Source organism: Ipomoea nil, unplaced genomic scaffold (assembly GCF_001879475.1).
Source record: "Ipomoea nil cultivar Tokyo-kokei standard unplaced genomic scaffold, Asagao_1.1 scaffold1149, whole genome shotgun sequence".
Taxonomy (NCBI): Eukaryota; Viridiplantae; Streptophyta; class Magnoliopsida; order Solanales; family Convolvulaceae; genus Ipomoea; species Ipomoea nil.
In genome coordinates this window covers 1,455,451-1,471,315 of record NW_017617577.1, presented here as the reverse complement: position 1 = coordinate 1,471,315, position 15,865 = coordinate 1,455,451, and positions in this window count along the sequence as shown.

Below are 15,865 nucleotides of genomic sequence, written 5' to 3'. Positions count from 1 at the left end.
ACAATTATACAAGAGAAACACATACAAATATAATTTAAGCTGAAAGTTTAAGGAGATATTTATCATCCTTTATATAATAAAGCTATATGGTTTGGAAAATAGTTAATGTTACAATTAATGCCACAACATCCTTTATTATATAAAAAAAAGCACAACGTACATTTAAAAAATAAAATAGCTATATATTATATAATCATATAAAAAATATACTTTTGAAAAATAAAATAGCTATATATTATATAATCATATAAAAAATATGTTCAATTAGAGTTTAAATTTACACATACAAAATTTGAAATTTGCTTTTCAAATGTAATTATCTTAGTTATTATTCGTATTGTGAAAATTATAATATAGATGAAATACAATTAAGAATAAATTAATGTAATTATGTAAATTCCCTCTATAAGTTTATTTGAATATGCATATAATTAGAGATTATATTAACCATACAAAATTATAATTATAATTATAATTTTAATTTTAATTTTAATTGTAATTTTATATTCTATAAAAATAATAAATACTTGACCAATGGAAGCTCAAAAATATTATTATATTAGATAATTTAAAATATTTTAATTTTTCTATTTTTTTATTTATATTTATAATAACATAATTTTTTCCCGTGCATCACGCGGGTGAATTACTAGTAAATTCTAACATCTTCCACATAAAATAGTATATAGTCATGGTGAAGTCATGATTTTTATGCAATAAAATAAAAAATTCAAATTCTGCTATCACGATTCTAAACGAAACTTCAAGTTCTTTAGAATTAAATTAGCATGACAATTGACAACACAAAGAGTCCAGTAACAACCACAATCTAAATGCCATGATCACGGACTGCAAAAACATGATTGGCAACGTAAGGCCTTTAGGGTTAGGGTTCAGCCTTTTGGAAGAATGATTGGCAACTTAAGAGAGTTCAAGTGGAACACGTTTTGAGAGAGGGTAATAAATGTGCGGATAAACTTATTAACATGGGGCATGATTGCAATTGGGGAACGTATGTCCTGGAGGAACCATCGGATTGCTTAAGAGATCTTCTGCTTGTTGACGCAGGAGGAGCTTGTGTTCGCAGAGTCACTTAATAGGGGGCCGCCCCTCCGTTGTACCAAAAAAAAAAGCATGACAAATTGACAACATTCAAGTATTCAAGTTTAGTATAGTATATTGTCTGCACGGGTTTAACTCACTGGTTTAGTAGGTAGTATTTGAGAGAAAATATTAATGTTCAAACCTCGGCAGCATGAGTCACTGTGATTTACATTTTCTCAAATGCTATGTCGGGCCAGGGAATCACCCTAATTTACATTCTCCCAAATACTTTGTCGGGTCGTGATATGGGAGGCCTTTGGAGTTAAGGATTCAACTTTTTTGGAGAAGTTTATTATAATATTGAACACAAGTTAAACTTTATATACACTTTGGGAGTGTTTGGCAAACGGCTGATAGCTGATAGTGGATTGGTTTAGCTATTAGTTGATGACTGATTGCATTAGCGGGTTTGACCAGTTGGTTATATTAGCTGGTTAGAAAAAACTGTTTGGTAAATTAGTTGTTTACTAGTAGCTGATTGAATGTAAAATGTAGGGGAGTAAACGAGCCGAGCCGAGCTCGAGCTCGAGCTCGGTAATTTTCGAGCAGCTCGAGCTCGAGTTCTAGCTTGATCTTTGAGCTCGAATTTTTGTGCTGGAATTTTATTTTGCTAAAGAGAAAAAAGGAAATAGGAATTCTTAATTTCTTATGCCTGTTTCGGCCTTCGAGACTGAGGCGGAGGTCGGAGTGCCGGACAGCTTCGTCGACGTCGGCAAGGGCTGAGGTGAAGGCCGTGCAGCTTCTTCGTCAGCAAGGGTGAAGGCGGAGACCGGAGATGAGACTCTCGTCGTCGTTTGTCAGCAGTCGGCTGAGGGTTTCGTTCTTTCGTAGCAATGCGAATTGCGAAGACGAATTGAGTTTGGATGCTTGAGGCCTTACTGCCAGCTGCCTTAATTTAATTTTTAATAATATATATATATATATATATATATATATATATATATATATATATATATATATATATATATATATATATATATATATATATATATATATATATATATAGGCGGGTTCAGGTGCGGCAGTGTCTTACGGTGCGGTTATTTCTTACGGTGCGGCAACACCAATAGTTCACCAAATATGCACCATCAACGTTAGGAAATACACCCCACAAAACAGAGTAAACAGAGCCCTGCATCACCAAACACACACCATTAGGTGTGAGTAAAAACACCATACACTGTTCGGAAATACACCATTGGGGGTGGTGAGTTATATGGTGTGTTTTTTTGAGTCTGTGGTGTATTTTGTGATGTTTTATTACATTTCATTGGGGTGTGTTTTTATTACACTGTTGGTGCATATTGTTAACACTGTTGGTGTATTCTGGAATTTGACCGCACCGCCGCACCGTAAGACCCCGCCGCATATAAGCGCTCTTCTATATATATATATATATATATATATATATATATATATATATATATATATATATATATATATATATATATAATGCTCGCGAGCTGCTTGACGAGCCACGAGCGTAGAATATGTGAGCTCGATTATTAAACGAGCCATTCGTGTTTGGCTCGAGCTCGAGCCGAGCTTTGACCGAGCCGCTCGCGACCGGTTCGGCTCATTTACACCCCTAGTAAAATGACTTTTAAGGGTATGCATATATTGTGTTATTTTAACCTTTAAATATAATAAGATGATAAACTCTTATATTGATAAATAATTATAAAATTTATGCATCATCTATACTTTTTTAAAGACATTAGTTAATTATTTTTGTTTATTTAACTCTTATATTAAACTAGTATAGCACCAGTGCGATGCACAGATAGTAAAATATATTCAATAATTATATTATTTATCAAATTTAAATAATATAAAAAATAAATAAATGCTCAAAATATTATATAATATTCAAACCATATCTTATTATAATAAAGTATGCAATGTATAGTACCTAATATCAAATTTCTCTTTATAATGACTTAATGTTGGGATTAAATAAAAAAAAAAAAGACCAATCACTTGTCAAACTACACAAATACCATGAACATACAAAGAGAACTATACTAAAAAAAAAAAAAAACACAAAGACTGAACCTAATTTGTGGGTATTTATAAGCAAGCTAAGGGGCATCTAAAAGTTAGAGTGCAAATAAAGGGACTTTGCTAGACACAAATTTTGAATTTAAAAATTTTAATTAAATGTAGTCAGCACAACAAATAATGTATTTGACTGCCCAAAAGTATTAGAATTTGCATATACTAAACTACTACACTAAATATAATGTGATATTACTATATAAGTAAGTGCAGGCTATGTGTATTGTTTAAGGTTTCCAAGATAATATTTTTCTTTAGTAAATGCAGGTCATGTGTGTTGCTCCCATGGTGGACCAGGGTCACCTTCCATAGTGGATCCTGGTCCAAAATGACATCGTTTTATATCAAATGTCAATTAGTACATCATATTTAATAACATTATCATACACTATGTTCATAATATTTGTTCTATATGTCCATAAATCAAACTTTAGTGTCCATAAACACAAAACTAAATATACATTATATGCATTTTCATTCATCTATAGTAGGTTCATAATATTCATTCTATATATTCATAAAAATAAAGCTTAATGTACATAGACAGTATACTATGAACGCATCATGTTTAATAATATTCATTGTGTGTTATACTCATAATATTTGTTCTATATGTCCACAAATATAAACATTAATGTTCATAAACACTAAGATAAATATACATCATATGTATTTATTTAAAAAAAAATATATCAATATGGATGTCATTCAAAAGATCTTAATTAGAGTTTTTTAATAATAATTTTTTATACATTAGTTTTATTTTTACAAAAAGAAAAAGAGAAAAATAAACTCAAGTTGAAATTAACATAAAATTAGAAAAATATAATTATTCTTATCTCTATCTCTATCTATCTATCTATCTATCTATCAAACAAATGAAAGGAAAATTAAATTATCATATGAAAGGAAAATCTCTATCTCTATCTATTAAAAAAATGTGTTTACATTGGGCCGGAAAATACTAAATTGTGATTGGCCAAAGCTCTATAACTTTATTATATGGAAGGATTATATATTTTGAAACAATATTTATTAATTATTTTAAATTTTAATAATTTAAAATAATTTACTATTATAATAATAATAATAATAATAATAATAATAATAATAATAATAATAATAATAATAATAATAATAAATGGCAAACTCACCACCCATTTAAAAGCAAATCTCATTGATTCTAAGGGTGCGTTTGGAAATTTGAAAAATGACTTCCGAAAAATCTTTTTCGAGTTTTGAGTGTTTGGCGAGAGGAGGGAAAATGAGGTCAATGGAAAATGATGCATTAGTCAAAGGAAAATATGTATGTTTTGCGAGCTTTTGCAAGTCGGCCCACCAAACCCGCAAGCTAGAGTTCATGCAACCAAAGCCTGCTCCATGCGGGTTGGCGGGCCCCGCGAGCCGGTCCTCGTTTTTTTTTTTTTTTTTTGGAATTCAAAGTTCAAAAAAAATTAAAATTTACAAATAATATTAATTTTTTCGTATTTAATTTTTTTTTTAAAATTACATTTTTAATATGTTATATATATATATATATATATATATATATATATATATATATATATATATATATATATATCAAAAGAGTGCTATTTACAAAATTTTTTTTATCAAAAGTATCAAACAATTAAAATTTTGAAGTATTCAATTCTTTTCATTTTCCTACTCATTTTCTGGAAAATGAACCAAACACACAAAGATAATTTTCCGTTGTGTAGCCAAACACTAGAAAGGAAAATGTTTTTTGAAAAATGACTCATTTTTCAGAAAATATTTTCCAGAAGTCACTTTCCTGCTTTCCAAACGGAGCCTAAAAGATAAATGAGTAAATACCCAAAATGGTCCGTCAACTATAGCTAAATTCACAAATTGGTCCTCGACTTTCAATTTTAACCAATTAAGTCCTTAACTTTGCAATTTTAACACAATTTGGTCCTCTGTCTATTTGACCGTTTGTTGACTGTGATTTTTGAGGATATATATGTAATTTCATGGTCCATCGTCGAGTTTTTAAGGTTCCGGTTGTATTTCCAGACCGCACTGTTACATTTGAATCCACTGCCGAAAGCAATCTACCAAATTCGGTCGCCTTTCTTCATCCTCCCTTTGGATTCAATGTAGTTGAGTTCGTACCAGAGTGAAGAAGACGACGTGTTTCTGAACCAGTGCAACGTCATCCTGGTGGCCTCCACGTGCTCTGACGAGAGGTGAAGGTTCTTCTGGAGATCGTTTATTACGGTCAACAAATGGTCAAATAGATGGAGGACCAAATCGTGTCAAAATTGCAAAGTTAAGGACTTAATTGGTTGAAATTGAAAGTCGAGGACCAATTTGTGAATTTAGCTATAGTCGAGGGACCATTTTAGGTATTTACTCAAGATAAAATAGTCAATATACTATTGATTCCAACCAGCCGATCAAAAAAGCGGCAAATTATGTTGTGCATCTGTGTGCACCATGCATGGTGCACACGGATGCAAAAACGGCGTCGTTTTACTTAAATAAAAAAAAAATCATTTTCGATTGCCGTTAGTTACGTAAACATATGTTCATAATTTTATAATTTCACATTCTAGATTTATAGTTATGAAATTGTGGATGTGTAGTTATGCAATTCTGGATTTATAGTTATGAAGTTATGGATGTGTAATTATGCATGCAATTCTGAATGTATAGTTATGAAGTTATGGATGTGTAGTTATGCAATTCTGAATGTATAGTTATGAAGTTATGGATGTGTAGTTATGCATGCAATTTTGAATGTATAGTTATGAAGTTATGGATGTGTAGTTATGCAATTTTGGATTTATAGTTATGAAGTTATGGATGTGTAGTTATGCAATTCTGAATGTATAGTTATGAAGTTATGGATGTGTAGTTATGCAATTCTGGATTTATAGTTATGAAGTTATTGATGTTTAGTTATGAAGTTATAGATGCATGTGTAGTTACGCAATTCTGGATTTATAGTTATGAATTTATGGATGTGTAGTTATGCAATTCTGGATGTATAGTTATGAAGTTATGGATGTGTAGTTATGCAATTCTGATTTTTTTTTTTTTTTTAAGTCGGACGTCAAAACGACGTCGTTTTTGCAATCATGTGCACCATGCATGGTGCACACGGTTGCACAACATAACGCTCCCAAAAAAACTACATCCATTAGCTTTTCAATTATGGATTGATTGGCCCAATCAGCCAAGGCCAATAAGCCATTTACCAAACACTTCAAAACAACTTATTGGTGGGTAAAACAATCAAACTTAATCAAATCAGCTAAAATTTGACTGATCGACTAATAACCAAACACCCCCTTTAATTTGGCAATGTCATTATGTATGAAACTTGTCCAAACATTCAAGTACTCAATGCTTCAACACAAATACACAATCGAGAATTCAACATTTCCATGTCCTCAACCTAATGAAATTATTAACTTAATTTTAAATAATCAACGTAAGCTTTCAAAAAAAAAAAAAATCTGTTATAATTATTATACTTATGGCCATTAAGTTACTAAGACTCTTCATATGTTTTCATTGAATGTATTATTCATGATTGTGTAGTTGAAGAGTTGTATGAACCACTATATAAAGTGAGTGAAGGTGAATGAAAGTGATACACTTACATGATTGTTATACTATAGCTTGGTGTTCTTCTTCTCCTCCTCCCTTTTCCCCCTCTATGCGCGTACAAACACACATACATATATATACGCAATTCCGGGTGTATAACTGTGCAAGCATCACGCAAGGACGAACGAGTGGATAGGCCAAAACGTAACACATTATCAGTACGAATCGCCAACATATTCCTCAGTGAACGGCATTGGTTAATTAGTAACGAACAACCACTATTCAAGAAGTAACCCCGAAGATCTTACAACATTGCAAAGTTGTTGTTCGCACAATGGAGCATGAACCAACATTGTGCTTGGTGGATAGTGCAACCACGCATACTATCCTAACGGATATGAGGTTTTTTCATACCTTAAACAAATCAAGTAGTAATATTACTACCATTTCTAATGATCAGGTACAAATAGTGGGCTCCGGAAGGGCATCCATCATCCTTCCTAAGGGTACAAAGCTACTAATTGAAAATGCTTTGTTGTACCCTCAATCTAAACGAACCTTGCTGAGTTTCAAGAATATTCATTCAAATGGTTTCGATATTGAAACCAAGACTAAGAACAAAGAGGAGTTCTTGATCATGACTCAGTTGATCACTGGTCAAAAGCGAGAGGTTGAGGAACTTGCCTCTTTATCCTCTGGGTTATATTATACCTATATACAACATAATGATTCATTTGTTGCACTAACCATGAAACTCAAAAATCCACATTCTTTTCAAATGTGGCATGACCGCCTGGGTCATCCTGGGCAGAATATGATGGGACAGCTCATATCTAATTCTGCTGGACATAACTTGTCAAGATCTCACGTACTTTCGCTAACTATGTTTACATGTGTGGCTTGTGCGAAAGGTAAATATATTGTACGCCCGTCACGTACTAAGGTTGGACATGAATCGCCTATATTTCTGCAGAGATTGCAGGGCGACATTTGTAGACCTATTAGTCCACCTTCTGGACCATTTAGATATTTTATGGTCCTTATTGATGCTTCCACTTGTTGGACTCATGTTAGTCTATTGTCCACGAGGAACAAAGCTTTCGCTAAATTTGTTGCGAAAATTATTGAGTTGAATGCCCAATTCCCAGATTATCCCATTAAATCAATAAGAATGGATAATGCTGGAGAATTCACATCAACGGCTTTCAATGATTATTGTATGGCCTTGGGCATCAAAGTGGAGCATCCTGTACCTTATGTCCATACTCAGAATGGCTTGGCTGAGTCTCTGATTAAGCGTATTAAATTAATCGCTAGACCATTACTGCAGAAGTCTGGTTTACCAGTCTCATGTTGGGGACACGCAGTATTACATGCTGCAGCTTTAATTCAAATCCGACCTAGTGCATATCATGATTATTCCCCCTTGCAACTACTACGTGGTGTAGAACCTAACATCTGCCATCTGCGTGTATTTGGGTATGCAGTTTATACCCCCATACCACCTACAAACCGAACCTCCATGGGCCCGCAGAGAAAACTAGGTATATATGTTGGTTATGAATCTCCCTCCATCATTAAATACCTAGAGCCCATGACAGGAGATCAGTTTACTGCAAGGTACGCTGACTGCATTTTTGATGAAGATCATTTCCCGGCATTAGTGGCGGATAAAAGACCTTATTTAACGAAATGCCGAGAAATCTCATGGGATGAAAAAGATCTTCAGTATCTAGACCCACGTACTAGTCAAACTGAACTAGAAGTTCAGAAAATTATTAATCTGCAAAATTTAGCAAATAACCTGCCAGATGCTTTTACTGATAACAGAGGAGTGACTAGGTCCTATATCCCTGCTGTGAATGCTCCTTCGAGAGTTGAAGTCCTCGTGGGACCAAGTATGCACACTAACACTCCCCATCGCCAGAAGCGCGGGAGACCACTTGGTGCAAAAGATTTAAATCCACGGAAGACGAGAATTGGTAAAATATCTCAGTCACTCCAGAAAAATGTTAACCGTCCTGAAGACAGCCGTCCCGAAGACGGAGAACCCAGTGAACCTGCACGTGCTTTAAATAATATAAACACTGGGGATGCGGAACATCTAGATCAGAATATTTTGGGAAATGAAGATGATCTGGTTGATGTCAATATAGAAACGACCATAAATTTTGTTGATACAGGAGAAACATATAACAGAGATTTAATAGTCGTCGACGACACTTTTGCCTATACAGTTGCCTGTAACATTCCACAAAATAATCTGAATCCAGAACCAAAGTCAATAACCGAGTGCCGGAAGCGCTCTGACTGGTTGAAGTGGAAACAGGCAATTGAGGCAGAGCTCAACTCGCTTAATCAAAGAAAAGTTTTTGGTCCCACCGTACTTACCCCAAAAGATGTGATCCCAGTAGGATCTAGGTGGGTATTCGTACGGAAGAGGAATGAAAACAATGAGGTGGTTAGATATAAAGCGAGATTGGCAGCTCAGGGGTTCACGCAGAGACCCGGAATTGATTTTGATCAAACATACTCTCCTGTTATTGATGGCATCTCATTCCGCTATTTAATATCATTGGTAGTAAGTATGAAATTAGATATGCAGTTGATGGATGTAGTGACAGCTTACCTTTATGGGTCACTAGATGCTGATATATACATGAAAATACCCGAGGGTATTCAAAATTCCAATATGAAGGATAAAGATCGAAACATGTATAACATCAAACTTCAAAAGTCATTATATGGCTTGAAGCAATCTGGTAGAATGTGGTATAACCATTTGAGTGAATTCCTCCTGAAGAAGGGATACGTTAAAAATGATATTTGCCCTTGTATATTCATTAAGAAGTCATCTAATGGCTTCTGCATTATATCTGTCTATGTCGATGACATGAACATTATTGGGACAAAGGAAGACCTTATAGAAGCATGTTCATGCTTAAAAGCAGAATTCGAAATGAAAGACTTGGGAAAAATCAAGTTCTGCCTTGGCCTGCAGATCGAGCATCTTCCAAATGGAATTTTCATTCACCAAGCCAACTACATTAATAAATTATTGGAGAAATTCTATATGGATAAATCTCATCCCCTTAGCACCCCAATGGTGGCCCGGTCCCTTGAAGCGGAAAAGGACCCATTTAGACCTAAGGAGGATAATGAGGAGGTTCAAGGACCTGAAGTTCCTTACCTAATTGCTATTAGAGCCTTGTTTTACCTGGCTAATTGCACAAGGCCTGATATTGCATTTTCAGTGAATTTACTTGCTAGATTTAGTGCCTCTCCAACCAGAAGACATTGGAGTGGAATAAAGCATATCTTTAGATATCTCCAAGGGACAAAAGACCTTGGTCTTTATTTTGAAAACAACCAGGACATTACTTTAACAGGGTATTCAGACGCTGGTTATATGTCTGACCCTCATACTGCTAAATCGCAAACTGGTTATGTTTTTCTTTGTGGAGGTATAACTATATCTTGGAGGTCCATTAAACAGACCTTAGTTGCTACCTCATCTAATCACTCGGAGATAATTGCTTTATATGAAACCGCACGCGAATGCGTATGTTTGAGATCACTAATACAACATATCCATCGCTCATGCGGAACAATGAGCAATGTTGATTCCCCGACACTCCGACAGTCCTATATGAGGACAATGCAGCATGTGTTGCACAAATGAGTAATGGGTACGTTAAAGGAGGCCTTACAAAACATATCGCTCCTAAATTCTTTTACCCACATGAACTCCAGAAGAGTGGTGAGATACTCATTGAAAAGGTTCGCTCTAGTGAAAATCTGGTAGATTTGTTCACTAAGTCCTTGCCTACATCCACTTTTGAGAAGTACGTTTATAAAATTGGGATGCGAAGGCTAGGAAGACTATTGTCTTCAGGGGGAGCGATAAACTCTAAAGTTTAATCTGGAAGATGATGCCCGGGAGGCTTACGGTTGTACTCTTTTCCCTTAGCTAAGTTTTTCTCCCACTGGGTTTTCTTAGGCTAAGGTTTTAAACGAGGCAGCCGATGCAACACTTATACTACATGTACTCTTTTCCTCGACTAGGTTTTTCCCACAGGGTTTTTCTAGCGAGGTTTTTAACGAGGCATGAGTATAGTCATTTAATGGCCAAGGGGGAGTGTTATAATTATTATACTTATGGCCATTAAGTTACTAAGACTCTTCATATGTTTTCATTGAATGTATTATTCATGATTGTGTAGTTGAAGAGTTGTATGAACCACTATATAAAGTGAGTGAAGGTGAATGAAAGTGATACATTTACATGATTGTTATACTATAGCTTGGTGTTCTTCTTCTCCTCCCTTTTCCCCCTCTATGCGCGTACAAACACACATACATATGTATACGCAATTTCGGGTGTATAACTGTGCAAGCATCACGCAAGGACGAACGAGTGGATAGGCTAAAACTTAACAAAATCAACGTAACACGTCAACAAGTTTTCAACGTTTAAACACAAATGCATACCTAATCTAAGTTAACCAACAATTCAATATTTCAATCTCAACTCCTCAACAAGTCAACAACTAAATTATCAAGACAAATACACAACTAAAATTGAAGGGAAAAGGGTCAAATAGGCCCTCACACTTTTGTTAAGAAGTCATTTTTTTTGCTGGAAAACATTTCGGAAAGTGGTCGGATTTCTAATGACCTATAATAGCAGGTCATTTACCTGTATTTGGGGTTCATTGCATCAAAATACATTGTTCATGGGTGTAATTAATTATTGCACCTTTAAAAAGTTGGAGGGGCTAATTGACTTCTTAGCAAAAGTTTGAGAGCCTATTTGACCCATTTCCCAAAATTGAATTATCAACTTACTTTTAAAATTAATCAACTAAAAAAATAATTATCACTTCAATAATAATAATAATACAAATATACAATACAATTATGCAAAATTTTAAAAATAGTACTACTAAAATAATTTCAATCTGTCTGTGATCTTCTTTATTTTTGTCCCAGCCTGGATTAAAGACGGGGACAAAAATACTCACTTCTACCATCGTTCCACTATCATGAGAAGAAGCAGAGGGAGGATTAGGGGCGCTTAAAATTAATGGCGACTGGACCACAGATGGTAAGGTTCTCAAAGACCATGTCCTTCTTTTCTTTTCTAACCTTTTTTGCAGGGTAAATAAAGATGAGACCGCACCGGACATTCACTACGGTAAGAGGCTTGAACCGAGTGAAGCGGATCATCTAGCTCGGCCAACAGACATGGATGAAGTGAAAACTGCAGTTTTTGGCATGAAAAGGATGGGAAGTCTGGGCCCCGAAGGCATCCAGGCGGCGTTTTACCAAGACTTCTGGCAAGAGGTAGGCTATGCTATACCAAGGATGGTGAATGAGGCCCTTGACTCAGGTACGGTTCCGGTTAGCTTATAGGAAGCCTTCATCACTTTGATTCCAAAGAAGGACAACCCCGAAACCGCGACAGACTTCAGAACGGTCACGCTCCTCAATGTTATGTTCAAAATTGTGTCCAAAGTGATTGTTAATAGGCTGAGACCGTTAATGAATAAATTGATCGGCCCCCACCAGAACAGTTTCCTACCCGGAAGATCAACGCTAGACAACATCATCCTAACTCAAGAAATTGTCCACAGTATCAATTAAAGAAAAGGTAAAAATGGTGGCCTTGTGATGAAAGTGGACCTACATAAGGCTTATGATAGCTTAGACTGGCGTTTCTTGGAAAGGGTACTTATGGACTTCGGTTTCCCGAATCGTGTAATCAAGCTTATCATCTCCTCTCTCAAAGAAAGCAAGATCAAGGTGCTCTGGAATGGGGAAAAGCTCCCCCATTTTCAACCAGGGAGGGGTCTCAGACAAGGGGACCCCCTAGCCCCCTACTTGTTCAACTTAGCTATGGAAAAGTTGTCATACATGGTCCAACAAGAAGTCAACAAGAAGCTTTGGAAACCCATCCACATCTCGAGAGGAGGAGTGGGGGTCTCACACCTTTTCTTTGCAGACGACCTTATGCTCTTTGGAGAGGCATCGGAGTCCCAAATCCGCACGACCATGGATTGCTTACACAACTTCTTGTTGGAAAAATTAGCTTAAAATGACATATTAAGTGGCTATCTTGTGGTATAATTATCAGTGGGGTCCACTTCCGATTTGGGTCGGGTCAAAGTGAATTCGGGTACTTCGTAGTGAGACGAAGAGATTGATATATTGTACGCTCAAAACGGATAATGGGTGAATGAGATATTGATTCTCAAAGTAGACCCATTTGAGTTGGGAAATGAAGGAAAATAGAGGACTTTGTCCCACATTGGTTTGGAAACAAGATTTGCCCCCCTTATATACATGAGCTCTTTTGAAGCTTGTAGAATTGTATAACATATAGGCTCTCTCGCGCGCGGGCGGGGATGCAAATCAAAATCCAACTAGAAGAGATCAAAAAGGCTTGATTCAAGCCCGAGCTCGCGTGCGCCGGCAACTTCGGTATCATTTTCCAACTGATATAGTCACTTGGTTCGGTCGAAATCGAGAGCACCTACAGAGAGCACGAGAGGTTGTGGTGCACCGAGAGCACAACTCTCGTGCATAGCGCGCACGAGAGATGTACTCTCATGTTGCCTGGTCCGTGTGCTCTCGTGTGAACCTGCACCCCAACGGTCTGAAACCCGAAAGTTCAGAAGATTAAACTCATCTGTTACTGGAATTAACACTATTTTAATTCCAATTTTAAAACTGAGTTTAATCCTACTTAGTGGGTGACTGTTACAGGTGTTACACAATTGGTTTTAATACCAATTTAATGGCCATGTTGAATGCTATCACTCCAACATCCCTATATAAAGAGAGGTAGAGCAGTAGCATTTTATACAGTTAAAAAAAAAGGAATTCCAGTACAGTTTTTGCTGCAAAACTTATGCTCCTACTCTCTTCTTTACCCAGCTGTGTTCTTGCTCTTGCTTTGTTTGCCGGGTTCTTTGTTTAGGTGTTTAAACAAAGAATCGTAGCACGTTTTATCCTGGGAAACCTAGGCTACAACGCTCCTAGCACTTGTGGGAGGTAGCAAATATGGTTTTAAGGAAAAGAACTTTGTGTTCGAACTTGTGCTAAACCTATATCTAAACACTCCAGCTTTTCCTTCCCAGTTTTCTGTTTTTTCCCATATAATAATAATTTTTCTGTAGAATTATTATTTTGGGACTTTCACCTTATTACCCAACAATCTTAAAACCTTATTTCCGTTTCCTGTTGGTTGTTTATCTCTAATTTCCTAGAAGAAATGGAGAATCCCGTTCTGCCAGCTAATGGGGAGGAGAATGTTGTTGAGAACAACAGTGGTGGGAATGGCAACAATGTTGCTAATTCCCAAGCTACACCAGTGAACGTTGGTTCACAAGATGGTGGGACCACTGAGGGATATATTCCCATGACTTGGGTACCTTCGCTACCGAGTGGTTCGGCCGAAAGACCGGAGAAGTTCACCGGTAGTGGATCGAACTTCAAGAGGTGGCAACAAAAGATGTTGTTCTACCTGGCAACTCTCGGCTTGGCGAGATTCTTGACCGAGAAGGTTCCCGAACTAAGGGAACAGGATGCCCAATCCGTGATGGCAGTTGGCTATTGGAAGGATTCGGACTTCCTATGCCGAAACTACATCCTGAACGGATTATGTGATGCGTTATACGATGTATATCGCAAGATTGGCACAGCGAAAGCGCTGTGGGAAGCCTTGGACCATAAATACCGAAGTGAGGATGCCGGCGCAAAGAAATTTGTGGTTGGCCGATTCCTTGACTTCAAAATGGTTGAGACCAAGACCGTGCTAAGTCAGGTTGAAGATTTACAACTAATCTTTGATGAAATCCGTGATGAGGGCATGACGTTGAGTGAAGCCTTCCTAGTGGGATCCGTTATCCACTTGCTGCCTCCAGGGTGGAAGGACTTCAAGAATTACCTTAAGCATAAGCGAAAGGAAATGAACCTAGAGGACCTGATCCAACGACTCCGAATTGAGGAGGGGAATAGGACGAATGATGGGAGAAATCCTGTCACTGTTGGCGCTAAGGTCAATGTTGTGGAGCATGCTAAAAGCTCCAAGAAGAACAATAAGGACAAGCAAAAGCTAGGTCCGAAGGGAGGCATTACCAAGAAGAAATTTCATGGAAAATGCTTCAATTGTGGCAAGTTTGGCCACAAGTCCTCTGAATGCAAAGTTCCAAAGAAGAAGAACAAGAATTCTGAAGCCAACATGGTTGAAGAAAGCAGTCAGAATGAGGTCGAGATTAGTCTTTCGGCTATGGTGACCGAGGTGAACCTCGTGGACTCTAACCGATGAGAGTGGTTCATCGACACTGGTGCAACAAGGCATCTATGTTGCAATCGAGAGATGTTCAGTACCTTTGAGACCGTTGAGGGCGGGAAGGTTTGGATGGGAAACTCTGCTCAGTCTGCTGTGGAAGGCGTGGGCAAGGTGGTTCTGAAGATGACTTCCGGGAAGGAACTGATGTTGAACAATGTTCTGTATGTTCCAGAGCTGAGGAAGAATCTGGTGTCTGGCTCACTATTGAACAAGCATGGCTTTCGCATGGTGTTCGAGTCAGACAAGGTTGTTTTGTCTAAGTTAGGAATGTTTGTAGGCAAAGGTTATGTAACTGATGGGTTTTTTAAGCTCAATGTAATGCCTATTATCATGAATAAGAGCAAAGTTACTTCCGTTTACTTGCTCGAGTCTTCCAATTTGTGGCATGGTAGACTAGGTCATGTTAATTTTAATTCTATGTGTAGATTAATTAACATGAACCATATTCCTAATTTTCAAATTAACACAAATAACAAGTGTGAAATTTGTGTTGAGGCAAAACTAACGAAAGTACCTTTCAAATCGGTTGAAAGGGAAACTGAACCACTAGAATTAATCCATAGTGATTTGTGCGATTTTAAATCGATACAAACGAAAGGTGGTAATAAATATTTTATCACGTTTATCAACGATAACACACGTTATTACTATGTGTATTTGCTTAAAAGCAAAGACGAAGCCTTGGAAAAATTCATTCTTTATAAGAATGAAGTTGAAAACCAACTTAATCGTAAGATTAAGAAAGTTAGAAGCGATAGAGGTGGTGAG